Source organism: Oxyura jamaicensis, chromosome 23, assembly GCF_011077185.1.
Source record: "Oxyura jamaicensis isolate SHBP4307 breed ruddy duck chromosome 23, BPBGC_Ojam_1.0, whole genome shotgun sequence".
Classification (NCBI taxonomy): domain Eukaryota; kingdom Metazoa; phylum Chordata; class Aves; order Anseriformes; family Anatidae; genus Oxyura; species Oxyura jamaicensis.
Genome location: NC_048915.1, coordinates 1098277 through 1113777, shown reverse-complemented (window position 1 = coordinate 1113777; position 15501 = coordinate 1098277). Strand labels below are relative to the sequence as shown.

The 15501-nt window shown below is 50.7% G+C and overlaps 1 protein-coding gene across 12 annotated transcripts in view; it reads left to right on the top strand.

The window, feature by feature from the left end:
• The window catches only part of HIVEP3 (HIVEP zinc finger 3), a 249858-nt gene that overhangs the window by 126800 nt on the left and 107557 nt on the right, over positions 1-15501 (top strand). The gene's annotated exons all lie outside the window — the stretch shown is intronic.

Genomic DNA, 15501 nt, shown 5'->3' with positions numbered 1-15501 from the left:
CACGCTGCAGGAGTTTTTCTTGTGGCGAAGTGAAGGAGGAGAAACCCAAAGTGCTTTAAACCCAGCCCCTCTGCCGTGCCATGGCTCAGCTCCCCAGCCCCTGCCTGCTCGGGGATGGATGCGGCCGCTCTCTGAGCTCCTCTGTGAGCAGCAGCGTAATTGCAGAAACTGGCACGGTGGCTTGGAACGAGATCTAATTAATTAATTCAAGACATGCTGGGATTCAATTTTATTAAACCTTGGAGTCAGAGTAGACTGGATGAAATGTAAGCAAAGGTTGGGAAAGGAGGGGTATGTGCGATGCGTGCTGCGCTGCCGCCAGCGTGCCCTTCACTGGCAGGCTTCCTTGGGCACGCTCGGGATGCACAGAGACGTCCCGCAGCAGCCTGCTCCTGGGGGGTTCGCTCCAGCCAGGGCTATCAGGGAGGCTCTGCTTCTCTTGTCCACCTGTAGATTTGTGTGTGCAAGGTGTCTGCCCCGTCCCTCCGTCCTGCTCCCCAGCAGCATCCAGGAGCGATGGAGAGGCTTCTTTTGCCTCTCCCCTGCTTCTGTGCTGACAAATGTGGCGTGCTCCATCCAGACCTGCCTGTTATTTCATAATAAGGGATATCAGCTCTGGATTTACTGCCTGTAAAATGATTTGGTGTCTTCTGGAATGGAAATTCAATACAGTCGTTGCTCACACAGTCACATCTTGAGGCTTACTCTGCTCCCAGAAGCTGTCTGCTCAGGCATGTGTGTGCTGGAACAGCTTTCTGCTGCTGGACTTTGCAGGAAAAAGTCTTGTTTTGTTTTGTTTTGTTTTGTTTAGATGGGTAAACCAGTGCATATGCGGGTTTATGCGAACCCCTCAGCTCTCTAACAAGAGGTGCAGCGAAGGCCCCAGATGTTTTAGGGACGTTGTTTTGCCTGCCGTGTCCGTAGCATCCCACACGAGCTGGCTTTCCGCTTGGCAGTGTCAGGAATATGCTTACTACTAATTTTAGCCCTCTCTCCAAGATGGATATATCTTTGGGGTTAGGGCACAATGAATGCCCTATTCATAAAACTACAAACACTGTAAAAAGAAGAGAGGGAAAAAAAGCGTGTCCCACCCTAAAACGTTTCTGATCTCCAAACAGCTATAATTTTGGCTTGCTCAGAGAACAAGCTGAGGTAGTGTTCGTTTTAACAGCCAGGAAAGGGCTGTCTGTTTATATTTAGGGCCTTCTAGGGCTGCGCAGTGTGTGCAGGTGGCACATTAAAACGTGTGGATGATTTCTTACCGGGATAAGGCTGTGTTTTTACTGGATTGCCTTGAATTTTGCATGAAGGCTGAGCAAGCACCAAAAATTTTGTTGTAATGCTTCCTCGGGTTACGTTTTGTTGCCTCTGGAGTGCTGTTTTGAGCTTAAACCTGGTGATTTCCTCCCTCCCATGCACCTTCCTATGTGGCTCTTCCCAGAACTTAGATATTTAAGAAGTTGGCATCTCCTGCCACCTGGAGCCTGTAGGGCACTGGTAACCATCATCCACTTACTGGGCGAGTAGCGCACCGCCGCGCCGACACGAGGGGGAAGGGTAGGGAGCATCTTGAGCATCCCGCAGCAGCGAGGTGGGCAGTGAGCCCGGACGTCAGTCAGCTTGGGTGTTCGCAGCTCGGACCTGCACCTCCGCGTGGGCTCCGGCTGAGAAACCCTTTGTTACTTACCTGATTTTGGACACGCGGGAGAAAGAGCCACGATCACTGCCTAACATGTGAGATGGTAAGAAAAGCCCTGCCAGAAGACGCCAACAACTTAGCTCTGCCCCTTTTCTAAAAGTGAGGAGAGACTATGTAAAAGCAAAGGATAGGCTCATTAATTTTTTCCCAAATTAGAAAGCTGGTGGTTGTTCATTCAGAGCTGCCTGCTGGGCTGAGCCGAAACACGGGGCAGCTGCGAGCAGCTGGGGTTCGAGGCGGACACCAGAGAGGGATGGAGCTCAGCGTGGAGAAAAGATACTGGGCTTTAGCCGTAGCTCCCTGTGCCATACCGTGGCTCAATACGGGCTTGGGAGATAGGGTAGAAAAGAGTGAAACCCAGGTTCTGTTTGCACTGAAATATTTCTGTGCGTGTTTGGGCACTTGGCTGTGGTAACCAAAGGGCCTATTTTTAGCACCTTTCCCAAGATGTTCCTCTTTACTGCACTGGGCTGCTTGGGAAGCTTGTGTACAAAGCTGTCCCAGGGGTCTGCAAGTTAAAATGGATGTTAATTCAGAAAGACTCCAAGAGATTATATTCTTCAAAATGTATCAGATTCTGGGGGAGATCTTTCCGGCTGCGTGTCCTGCTCAGGCTGCATGCTGGTTATCTCCCAGATCCTGAATTCCAGCCCTTAGGCACTTCCATGGCTGGGAAGGGGAGGAAAGGGTCTGCTTTTATTTGGCCAGGTCCTGACTACAGCCCGAAACCAATGATATTGTCATGGCGACTCATTTTAACAGAGTAATCCCCAAATCTCTCTACTGCTGTCCCTTTGCAACGAGGACATCCAGTCTGAAAGCGCTGCATGTGTATTAAGCAGCTCAATGAAGGGGAAACCTCACCTGCAAGCTGCTAGACCTGGCAGTCCTGGTAGGACAGCGCGGGTTGTACGGCAGCAAGCTGCGGGTAGCGTTTGGCCATCTGCTTGTTGTGGCAGCAAGGGAGCCAACACGACGTATTTATCTGAAGAAAGCCAGTGTATAAATTCATATATTTTTCCCCAAACCGTTCAGAGAGCATCACTGAGATGGGTATGGAACAAGAGACACTCTGGGCTTTGCTGGCACTCACGGGGATGGCCCTGAGGGATTTCTGTAACTCGGTGCAGCATCTCTTGGGGGCCGCGTGGCGGCTGCTCCACGTCCAGTGCACAGAAATTCGGTCAACGCAGTAACCGTGCAGTAAGGGTATGCAGCAGGGTACGTTGGTCTTGTCACTTAACCTGCTCTGCAAATGCAGGAGCACGTGGCCTCTAATGAGATTGTTACATTTAAAAACACTAAGCCTGTTAACGCAGTGCATAATTAGGCCCCGGAATTCATTGCCAAGGCAAATCTTGGAGTGGACCTTAATAACATTTTAAAAGCCAGACAGACACAGCTAATATTAATAAAACGACACGTAGATCCGTTCGGTGAGAGCTACAGAAAAGTAAGGCTGCTTAAGAAATACAGCCTCAGGTGTTGGGGTGGCAAGCAGTGCCTGCCTAGCGAGCAGGCTTTTTTTCATTTTATGCTCATTATTATGGGCTGTTCTGCGCCTGCCTGTGAAGTGCTGGTGCCTGCGGCAGGGGAGATGTCTGCAGAGGGGTCCACGGGCAGGTGACAGCTCTGGCCGTGGGATGTGGGAGCTGCTCAGATGAGCAGAGGTCAGCCGAGGAACTTCTGAGAGCACTCGGGCCGTTTCAGGTCACCACGGCTGTTAGCGGCGTGAAGAAAGGTGCTGAGCCTCCAGTGCCATGGGGTGGTTTTGCAGTGGGTCGTCTGTAAGCAGCCCAGCCTGGGGCTCGGGGCATCGCTGCCTCCCCGAGCTTCTGCTGCTTTGCTTTGGAGCTTTTTAAGAAAAGCTGGAGGAGCGAGCAGTCCAATGAAACCGCCTGCCAACAACCTCAGAGTATTCCTGGGCTTTCACAAACCCCGCTTTATGCTAGAGTTAACCCAAACACTGAGAAGAAACGGGCTGAACCTCTTCTAAATGGGTGTCCTGCAGCCCTGCTCTGCGTCCAGGCAGAGCTTTATTCCTTCATTCCTTTCTTACCTAATCAGCTTTGTGCCAGTGTAAATCCGTGCGGTGATGTGCAGAGAGCTGCTGATGGCTGCTGCGGTGACAGTTCCCGACCTGGTGTACATCAAGGTTTAATGCTCACCGAGGTCACGCGTGGCTGGGTCCCACCCTGTGCTGCATAAGGAGAGGGGCTGCGTCTGGGGGGAAGCAGTTGATGCCACAGGCAGAGCCCGAGGACCCAGGATCCCCGCAGCACCTTCTCGTAAGGTGGTGCTGGTGTTCTGGAGCTGGGATGGGACAGCCCTGAGACGTGATGGACCCAACTTGTGCTTCTTGGCTCCGACCTCAAGCTTTTCTAGGTCTGGTCCGTGCCAGCTTCTCCTGGCTCCAGCAGTGGAAGGATGAAGGCGTGTGAGGGCAGGGCAGTGCCGTGGGTATCGTAGTGCCGAGACGGACGTGTGGAACTGCCCCTGCTGCTGCTGTGCAGCCTCTGGGGTGAGGAGCTGGGAGTGTCTGCTCCCTGCACGCTTGCTGGGACGCGGGACAGGGATGAGGAGCACCAAGCCGTAGCCCCTTCCCAGCTTGCAGGAGGCACTCTGGGGAGGCAAAGCCTTTGCTTTCCATCTGCTGCTTTCCTTCACTGCCCTGGGGACGGCGTGTTTGATTTCCCTTGTCTGTCATTCCTCTGGGCTTGGCTCCGCTGAGATATCCCACTGGTGGCTGCTGTCTTGGGTGATAAACCACGAAAGGGCATTGCATGAGCAGCAGTGAGCAGAAACCTGAGAGGTGTCTGGCTCTCCCTTTCTATCAATGTGCCCCCTGGGAGGTGATGTGCACGTTTACCAGCTGGAGAAAAGGAAGTTCTCAGGCTAACCATCTCTTCTCAACCTTTTCCTTGAAGTTTGCACTGCTTCCAGTAATCCACGCTCAAAAGAGGGGTGCAGGGGGACAGGGAACCACAAACTCCAGCTGCTGGTCCCAGGTCTCTGGGCTATTTGAGAGCCAGCCCTCTGCAAGGGGTGTCTGAGGAAGCCTGCTTCGTGCTCACTCCTCCTCTTCCTCCCTGGCTGGGGCAGTCATGGGAATGGCAGGAGTCCAGCAAGCCCTTACACACCGCAGCTCTTTGCACTCTGTCACAGGAAAGTACGAGAGGACATCCTTAAAGTTAATTACGTGTTTCAGCACCCTCCCCAAGTCGGCCTGTTTTTTCAATCGGGGACCCGAAGTAGGAGGCGAGAAGAGACAGGCCAGGAACCTCACTGATTTCACCCTGCAGGTTTGGAGTTGATTTTATGCCAAAACATCATTAATTCCTGCCATCTCAGAAATGAAGCCTCTGCTGTCTGTGCTCGATGCTGAGATATGTAGGTCTGCCTGCGTAGCTGTATTAGCTCAATTTACCTTTCTCTTCCACGACAGTTTTAATCACTAATTGACCAGAATTCAAACCAGCTTTCTCTCCTGGTAATGTGGCTCATTGCTTCTAATTGACCTGCTTTTCTGGCAGAGAAGAGAGCTGTACCAGCCAGCATACACTGTGTGACCGTAGCCTGTAATTACTTAGATTCAAGCTCTGGAAGGAAAATTTTAGGAGCTTTCTCTGCTGAAATGGAAGTGTAAAATAATATAAAGAAAAAAATCCAGGCTAGTCTTTTAAACATGTAAGCAGAGTCGGGGAGGGAAGCTTAGCACTGCTGGTGGCAGAACAGAGTTTTGGGGGTGGGTGGTGGTGGTGGTACGGATCTCCTGGACAAACAGCAATGTTGTTGGTCTTTCTCTCAGGGCTGCTTGGTTACACTTCAGGATGGAGATCTGTTAGTGGGAAATCCATATACACGCATGGACAGTAGGTTAGGTGTAAGCAAAGCATCCAGCTCCCACTTTCTGAGCTCTCCCATTCCTGAGCACGTGTGGGTGCCCAGAGGCGAGCACCCAGCAGTATTTTAGGTCCCACATGGCTCCTACTCAAGTTTAGGCATCTGCAAGGCCAGGCAGTTGGGAGCACGGCATTCCTGGATTGCCCTCCTCAATGTGCGCACCACATCAGCTGCCAAAGCCAGTCAAAGATGCCAAAGCAGATGCCAAAACATCTGGACATGACCTAAAGCTCAAAGATTTTCTCCATCGTCTGCTGAGAGCCAGCACAGGGCTTTGGCTGATCTCCAGCAGGTCCCTTTCTGTTCTCCTGCCCTGGAGGTAAGCAGTACCATAACTTCTGCCATGAGGGAGAGAAGAAAATTGAGGGAGTGGGAACCATACCTTGCTGTTTAAATTAACCTCTCTGGGATTCCTTTCAGAAGATAGGAAAAACGACAATCTGATTTACAACAGGCCTTTTCTGCCTTGAAATTCACTGTGTGCCTGTCCTGTCTCCCTACATCTAGAAATAAATCATCAAGCACTTCAGAAACGCTCTCATAGAAATGTACCCTTTTATTTGGCCACCACATGTGCCTGACAGCTCAAACGCGCGTTTTTAGGCAGTGCTGCCTCTCCGTGTCTCTTCTCCAGGCCCCCTGAGCTCGAAGCATTGATTTTGCATTTAGGCTTTGTGATTTTTTTTTTTTCCTTTTGGTTGAAGTCTCTGAGGGGCTGCGGAAGGGGACCGCAGCATAATGCATGTTTCGGGGAGTTATAATGGGAAACTTAGCAAGGGTGAGCAGAAGAGTTTGAAAAGCGTCATTCTCCAAAATTAGCAGGACGTGCACAGATTGACGAGCCCTAAGTTCACACAAGCTGGTGCAGCAGCAAATTGTTGAAGCATCTGCCAGCAGCTGTGTGGGATAAGGCTCACTCCATTTCTGCCCAGGGCATGGAAGCTCAGCTATAGTAATAGAATTAATTACTAGTAATTAATTAATAGTAATAAATAGGAATTAATTACCCAGAAATAGTAATTATTTAAAAAGTCATCACCATGGTGCCCATTTTGAATGTCTGCATTTTTATACAAGATGTAGATGCTGTGAATGCTGCAGGACCAGCGCGTGCTGCTCATGTAGGAGCCCAGTGAATCTGGACACTGAAGGACACATCTCGGTTTTCAGTGCAGTTCTCAAGATTCCCAGAAATCTACATTTTCATCTCCTAGACCACTGAACATCATCTTTGGCACTGATGAATCCCCAAATCATCAATATGGCCAATTCAAGTTGCTTGTGTGACCCTGAATGCAGGAGAAAGAACATGGAAATGTAGAACAGCAGAAATAAAAACAAATACAAATCAGGGAGTGATACCTTCTCACGCGCTGGAAGTTTATCAGTGGCTGTCCTGGTGGTTATGCAAACGCCCTTAATCCTTAATGAGATGTGTGGCCACCTTGTTTATAGCAAAGCCAGACTAAACAACAACACCAAAACACCAAACCAAAACAACAACAGAACTACAAAGATTTTTTTTTTTAAGTTGCATTAAGTCAGATGGGATCTTGCCTGTGGACTGTTTACTTCAAAGGTCTCCAATCCAAGTTTGGAAGGATGTCAGCCAACTCTAGCCTAAATCAGAATGGCCCCACCGCTCCCTGGCTGTTGCCCACTGGGGGGGGAGCAGCTGCCCACCCACCAGCCGGGTCCGTCCGAGCGCCAGGTTAGCCCGTACGTTGCCCCGAGGGGCTTACTGGAGGCTGACCCTCACCTGAAAATGTTCCAGCCCCAGTGAGGTCGTAGCCACGTAGGCAGGCATGGGCTTGGCTGATGCAAAAGGTTACGTGCCCACATGGGGACGTGTTGGCTAATTGCTGCCTGCACGGCTTCCAAGTGACCCGAGTTTTGCAGCTATTTCCCCGTTGGTGCAAGCTGTTTGCTGCTCTGGGATTTGATCGTGGTGCTTGGTGCAGTTTGAATGGAGAGACCCGTCCTTCAGGTCCCTTGCTACATCCTCTTGGGGTGCAGGGTGCTGCCAGGGGCAGGGACCTCCTGGAGAAGGGTGTGGGACTGGACGGCCCTTGACCAAGAGTGGCAGCTCAGGTTCTGGCTAACCTGAAGCCACAAGCACTGCAATGGCAATGTTATGATTTCCTGCATTGGTTTAGGATGTTAGGGCATTTTGGCTATCTTCATTTCACATGTGCTCCTTTGAATTTATTTTTGTGTGTGACCTGAAGTCTTAATTTCCTACGTTTATAAATTCTAGACTGCCACATCTTATTTGTAAGGGTCTTTTTGATGAAGTTCCTTGGCTAAACTGGTTATGTTTTTTGCACAGAGTTCATTAGCGAATGATAAACCTCTGAATGTATGAATGATACATAACAAGCACAGCGCGGGTCGTCGGGTGACACTTCTGGTGGTTTGATGAAGTGTGAAATAACGCGCACTCCTGCACACACCTACGTCCTGCTAAGAGCACGCTACTGGAGTTTCGGGGCAGTGCAAGCAGCAGGGCTGGGACTCTCTCATCTCTCTCCAGCTGAGGAGTCATCCACGCTCCCTCTGCAGTCAGTAAAGAGAAAAAAAATGTTCCAGGGCATGATTCACCTACCACTTTAGATGTGTATCTTGCAATGAAGTGAATCAACTCCAGGACTTCCTCCATAAAGGAGGTGTGGAGATATTTACTTTGCAGAAATCTGAAGATGGGTGAGAGAGTTCCAGCCAGCAAGCTTACTGCAGAAGACAGGCTTTAATGTATTTGTATTAGCAATAGGTCAGAGGCCTGTGCTGCCAAGAATAGCAGATTGGGAAAAGGTGTGCAGGGTTAAAACCCCCAGCCATTTTTGTCTCTGTTGTAAGGGCTTCCTTCGCGCTGTGCAGCAGCACACAAAGATGCCAACCAAAGCAGCCGGGGAGCTTCTCGGTCCCCAGTGTCTGAACTAAAGCGTGGCCACGATAATTTTAATGAGCAGTGGCACTGAACAAGGAGAGCTGCTGCCCTGCTCGGCCACTCCTGCCCTTTCCCTTCGTCACTGGTGAACGCAGGGCCACGGTAAATAAGAGAGCTGCAATTCCTCGTCTTGGAACAGCCCGGCCTCAGAGGTGTGTTAAACGGCTGATGTGGCCCAGGTGACCACATCGGGGTGGTACAGTCGTCCTTCGTGACTTGCTTAATCATGTTTTTGCTAGCGCAGTCTGCATTTAAGATTTGATGAATTTTAACTTTGCAAAAAGTACTTCGGAGCCAACGTTACTCTACGGGGAGGTCACTTGTGGCGGAAACAAGATGGCTCAGAAACTGGTTTTGCACCAGTTCTAGTGCGGTATTCACTAGGTACAGATTTCCTTACTTAAAGAACAAATGCTGACAGTTTGGAGAAGCTGTGCTGTGTGCATTTTCTTATACCTCAAAGAACTAAATTCCTTGCTTTACAAATGAACAAAAAAATCAATCAGAATCCTAACTATAAAGTCATGGAAGTTGCCCGAATTATGCTTTTCTATTCCCTTTTTTGGTGTCGCGGGGCTGCTGCCTGCCCTCCCTTGAGCCTCCCCCAAAAACTGCTGGATGTGAGCAGCCAAATGCTCCCCCCTGTTGCATTTAGCCACAGATGCAAAACTTACGATGTTTTCCTACTGAAATTTGTTAAAAGGACACAGTCCACCAATAAAACTATTTTGGTTTCCTGTTGCTAATTCTGACTTGAAAGAGGGAATACGAGCTGACGAATGGTTGCGAGTTTCTGTAGCGAGAGGCAGAAATGAGGTAGTGCAATTAATGCAATTAATGCAAGGAGCAACAGAAGCTTCTGGTAGAGGTCCAGCCATGGGAAATAATTATTCAAAGAAAAATTACTGACATTATGATGTGTTATTGCCCGGGTTCACTGTGTATGGCTCTTTGTGGAGTTTTGGTCCAAACACACGCTGTTGATGTTACTGCTTGAGAGGCTGGGTTTGGACAAACTGTATGGAAAGTTCGTAGAATCACAGAATGCTTTGGGTTGGAAGGGACCTTAAAGACCATCCAGTTCCATCCCCCGGCCACAGGCAGGGCCCCCTCCCCCCAGCCCAGGTGCCCCCAGCCCCATCCAGCCTGGCCTTGGGCACTGCCAGGGACGGGCACCCACAGCTCCTCTGGGCAGCCTGGGCCGTGGCCTCACCGCCCTCAGGGTAAAGAACTTCTTCCCCGTATCTAATCTCAGCCGACCCTCTTTTAGTCCAGAAGCCGCTGGCTGTTGCTTTGTGCGGGGTTTTCCTCTCAGTGCAGGTGATGGCAGCATTTGGGCTCGTCTCAGCCACGGGGGTACCAGCACAGAGGAAACGCACCGCGGCGGCGACCTGCGGTGCACCAAGGTGCAGGGTGTCCGCATCCGAGCACGGCTGTGCTGGGACGTGCACCTTAAATCCTGGGGCTCACCCCAAAACCCGGCCCCCAGTGCTCTCCCTGCGCATAGCATTCAAATGAAGAGGTTTGCCCAGCATCATCTGTGCTTCCCAGGGGCTCAAACAGCCCGTGCAGCACCAGCTTCACTCTTCATGGACAGGGGAAGGTCGCCCTGGCTGGGGGACGCCGCGTTGGTGTCACCAGGGAGGGAGGATGGGGCAAAAACACCTTTGGGTGTTCCTTCCTTACCCTTGCACTGGAGTAAACGGAAAGTGAACGGACTGACCGTGGTGGAAGGCCAAGCCCTGCTTCCTTTGACTTTCCCCAGGGTGTGTGCTATTTATTTATTCTCTCTTGCCTTCCCTGCCCCTTGAGGATTTCCTAAATGCTTTTGTCAGTTCTTAAATTCTTTCGCTTAGTTTCCTGTTTGGTGCTGGGAAGCCACATCTCACTGCTCACCCTCAGGGTGATGTGCGGGGCGTTGCACTTCGGGGAATTCCACGGCGGCCAGGACATCGCCGTCCCTGCCGGGGGGGTTCAGGGCAGAGGCAGCCCTGGCCAAACCGCACTTAAGGTAAAACAAATCTAAGCAGGATGTTTGGGTGGGACAGCTGATGACTTCACAGTCAGACTGATGGTGTTGCCTTGAGAGATGTCAAGATCAGAATTAGGGAGAAAGAGGCTTTAGCCAGCATTGCTGAAATTTAGATACCAGCTATCTTTTGTCTCAAAAGCTGTCAGATACTTGCAGACTACACACATACGGAGCTGCCAAAGAGGCGGTGGCCGGGGGATCAGTGGCTGGTTTTACAGCCAGGCATGTAGGAAATTTGAGACGAGCAATTTCTGATGGGACTTGGGAATTTTTCTAGGTGGAATTCAAAAGACCGTAGCCAGTAGCCAGTATGATGGCGATTTGTGACCATTCAGGTTCTGTCTTAAAGCAAACCAACCCTTCTATTTTTGCAATATTTTCAGGAGGGAAAATGGCTTCTGTGTATACAGTGCAATCCAAACGATACGTTAAAAATGCTTATTGAATTTTCAAATTAGCGCTTGTTATGTATAGACACACATTCTGCAAGCTGTGGACCCGCTCTGTAATACCTTGTTTCACAGGTATTGATGTGGTTATCGGGGTGTTTACTGTATATTGGTCTATGTCAGTGGTTTCCAACCTGTTTTTGATTTGTAAATCTTACATTTTTACACTGGGGTGCAGTCATTTGCATAGCAAATTTAAGCTTCCAAACACTGGATTTGCTTTTCTTAGTGGCAACTCACAAAACTCTTAGAAGTTGCCTCCGGATCCCCAGGGCTCCCCAGGCATGCTGGAAACGACTGGACTGAAATTAATAGGAAGAAAGGAAGAGAAAAAGAGGGCTGGAAAGTAGCTGCATCCCTTCCCCCAGTGCAAACACAGCCGGGCTGACGGGCTCTGAAGTCGGGATCTCCCGTCCCCAGCTACTTTGCAAAACTGGGTTAGGCAAGTGGGAAGATGCTCGGACGCATGTGCAAAAATAAATAAGCAAATAAATAAAATAATGGGTGAGATGCACCTCTAAGCCACGCACGTAGCTTATTCTAGCAACAACACAAGCACTGCTTTGAGGCTGTTTGGTCCCTACAGGTAGCGCTGGTCCCAGCCTGCCCCTTGCTCTGGTGCAGGCCGAGCGCTGCCCGGGGTAATCCCGGCACGAGGGTGCAGGGCAGGGACGCGCCTCCCTCCGTGCCACCGGCAGAAGCTGGCAGAAACGGCTGCGAGGCAGGGAGCCCGTCAGCATGGCTAGGTCCCTCATTAATCCCTGCCATGCCAAAAAGCAGCAGCCTCCCTCCCCGAGCGCGTTTTGCCGTGGCGGAGTGCGTGTGTTCGCTCGGATTACTCATAGTTGGCTGCGATTGCCATTCGCGACATATTGTTTGACAAATGTCAATTCTGAAGAAAAATAATTTAAATTATTTCTCCGAGACAAAGTTTCAGATTTAACATTGAGCAGATGCTCTGTCTAAAATTAGCATAATGATTCCTCATGCCTGCTACTTACCAGGACATGTGTCTTTAATGTAAGTGTTGGAATAATAATGAAAATTCGCAGCGATTTTTTGGATAATTGTAGATTCTCCCGCATGCTTTTGAAATGTTTAATGAGCACAGGGACCTTTGGAGTTGGGGAAGGCTGTTATTCCCATTCTGCAGATGTGGAAAGCGAGACGCAGAGCTCCTGCAGGGCCTGAGGTCCGGAGCGACGCCAGGACCGAGACGAGCCGGGGGGGGACAGCCTGGGGTCCCTGCCCTGCCGTGGGCACGGGGCTCCCGGCTGCTGGTGTGAGCGGTGGAGAGGGCTGTGAGCTCCCGGGGTTCGGCTGGTGTAAATGCACGTGCCTCGGGAGAGGAGCCGGGTGGGATTTCCAAAAGCAGGGGGAGCTTTCCAAAAGCCGGGCTTGCCGGCGGTGCTGGCTGAGGGGCTACGAGCCTGCGGCTTCTGAAGATCTTGTTTCACTTTTAGGGATTTACAGTTCAGATCGTAAAAGGTTGTTAAAGATGTCTGAAAAAAAGTTTTTTTGCTTAAGTTAAGTTTTTCTTGCTGCTGCAAGTTTCCCAAAGGAGGAGGCTGACATGGGAACTATTCCTAGTGCCCTCTTCGATCAGCAGCGCGGTTGCTCGTAGTTGGACGTCAGGGCTTTAAGCAACCAACCTCTGACAGTCCCCAGACAGTTTCCCAGGTGGGAAGACTTCTCCACAGAGAGGTGAAGTGACTGGGAGGATTAATATGAAAATCCCAGGTTCCCATGTTGCAGTGAAGAGGTTTTTTTGGGGGGAAACCTTTCCCACTCCGTTACCCGAACAGCAGCTCCAGCAACCGTAAATACAGGAGAGCTGAAAGCACTGCCCCAGCTTTCGGCTCCTGTTAAGGCAATTTAGCAGCAGGAAAGAGACGGAGGGGTCAGGGACGTGTGAGCGGCTGAAGGGCGCAGGGTGCTCCAGGGACCGCAGTGCCGGGAGCTCCTGCGCTGCAGCAGCGAAGGTGGAAAAACCAGAAACGCTCCAAAAAAAAAAAAGAGGGAAATGGTTTCAAAGGGGCCTTTTCAGGCAGTGGGTAATTTTTACCTACGCCCGGCCCCAGCGGGGTGAGCAGGGGTGGCTGAAGGATGGGGAGGCAGCAAAAGCAGTCTAAACACCCAGGGAAGGAAAAGAGGCTGACCTTTAAGTGCGAGGTGAGACGTGGTTGTTTTGGCCGTGCTCGACCTGAGGACAGTCTCCTGCCTGAGTAAATGCTGGCTTCGAACAAAGGATTTCCACAAAACTGCCCACCGTGGCCTAGGCTTCACCCCACAGGGTCCTGGCCCTGCAGTGGGGAGAGGAGCCCCAGGGGAACCCTTCCCTTCCTTTTCCCATTTAAGCAAAACCGCGCTTTTCCACCTAAGAAAAGCCACCGCCACGGGCAAACAGCTTTGCACTGATTGCATTGAACAGCCGCGTTTGTCCTGGGCACGGGAAAAATACCCTGACCTTCCGGATGCTGGGGCATGGAGAACAACCTCCGTAAGCAGCAAGAGGGAGTTTGGGAGCTTGGTGTGAGAGGCAGGTGCAAATGTGCTGGTTAAAAATAATGAACAGGAAAAATAAAAAATCCACAGTGTTTTCTTTTGAGGAAAATCTCCAATGTGCCCGTTGGGTGCTGGGCCGTGCAGCATCAGCACCTCACTACTATTTCCCTGGATCCTGGGGCTGCCTTCAAGGAAAGAGGCTTCGTTATGGACGAGGTGCTGGAACTAGCGCAGTCGTGCTGGGTGCCCCTCGGCCCTTCGGACTGGGAGGGGATGTTTCAGGACGTGCTTCTCACAGCCGTTCTCAGTTCGTCTCAGTGCAAAGAAAGGAGGGATAATTCTGTGTGCACGGGGAGATGATCTGTCTGCCCTAGTCAAATCATTACTACCGTGAGGTTTCAGCTGGAATCTGATGTGCTTACACAGAAACTGAGATAAAACCTTTTTTATTATTTTTCTTTAATTTTATTTTTCCCCCCTCACTCAGGCATGGAGTAAATAAGAGATTTTTTTGATGCTTTTGCTTGTGCAGAAAGTCCCCGTGTTCCTGTCCGTGCTCCTGTGAGCTATATTTCATTTATTACATGAGTGCCCAAACACCAAAGCTCAGCTGGATCAGGAAAGGGGACGCCTGGCCATAGCCAGGCCCTTCTATCGCCACAGGCAGTCCCCTCGGTCCCCCTGATCAGACCGGTTTGCATTTAAGTGACAAACTTCAGGTTTCAGCCCAACAAAGCCGAGTCGGCCGGGGCAGGGCCGTGGGTGCGATGTGCTCAGTGTGGCTGGGGGAGCAGCCTTGTCCTTGTCATCGCAGGCTGAGAGGGCTCATTTCAGTGTGAGCCTGGAGGGTGGAGGCTGCTCTTGCTACCGCAGGCACTTGTTCAAAGTCCTCTCTGTACAATTCTTTAAAGACCTCCTGCAGCTGCACCTCCTTAGGGCAAAGGGAGTCTGGCTGAGAGAGAGCGGGGAGACCATGACAGCATGGGAGCAAAATGAAAGGAGGCTGCAAAGCATCGCTGCGTCACACCGGGATTCTCACTTCTGTCCAGAATGTGAGAAGCCAAAGTCGGGTGTGAAACTGGACTACCAAGGCACCAATGAGCCCATAGAAAGTACGTGTATTATGTAGTGCTTTCTTGTTTTTAGCACCAAAAGCACTTGGTGGAGGCAGTTAACAGGGAGATGGGCTGCGGCTGGCTGGAGGCCGGCCAGAGGGGTGTTTCGGTAGTGGGTTTCCAATCATTAATTCTTCTGAAAAGCAACATGCTGTTTGCTGAGCAAAATGACAACACTGTTCATGTTCACCCCGAAAAGCACATCCTGCTAGGTTTCTGCCAGAATAATTCTTTCCATTGTAGAGACCTCACAGCATCGCTATTTCATCCTCAGATGACTTTTTTTTGGCTCAACTCTGACTTTGTGAAGTCTGGAGTCAGATAGGAACATAGGTTTGGCACCAGTTGTGGGGGGTTTGTTTTTTTAAACTAATGAGATATATATATGTGTGTGTAGTATATTTGTATATGTGTATTTGTGTACTTAGTGTGTATATATCCACATTCGTGTATATATATGTCGTTGTGTAGCCTGCATCAGAAAAGGAAGGCTCAGACGCAGGTTTGCTACGTGCCAGCCGTACTGCTGCCTTCACCGTAGTGCTTTACACTGTCAAGTGGCAGTGCAAGCGTATTGAGCACATCCTGATGAACTGAGCAAAGTAAGGACCCTTGGCGAGAGCTCCCATTTTTCCCAGTAACCCCCTCTCTGTAGAGGTGTTTCTATTGACCAGAGGAAGCACGAAACCTTTTGCTGAATACGCGCGTGTGTTTTAGACGTGAACACAGCCTGGGATGCGAGGCTACTTGTCCTCCTCCAACGCCCCCAGGCGCAGGACCCGGCGCTGCCGTGCTCTGTCCCGGGAGATGGTCGCCGGGATCCCCCCGGGAGCGGGGGCAGCCCCCCC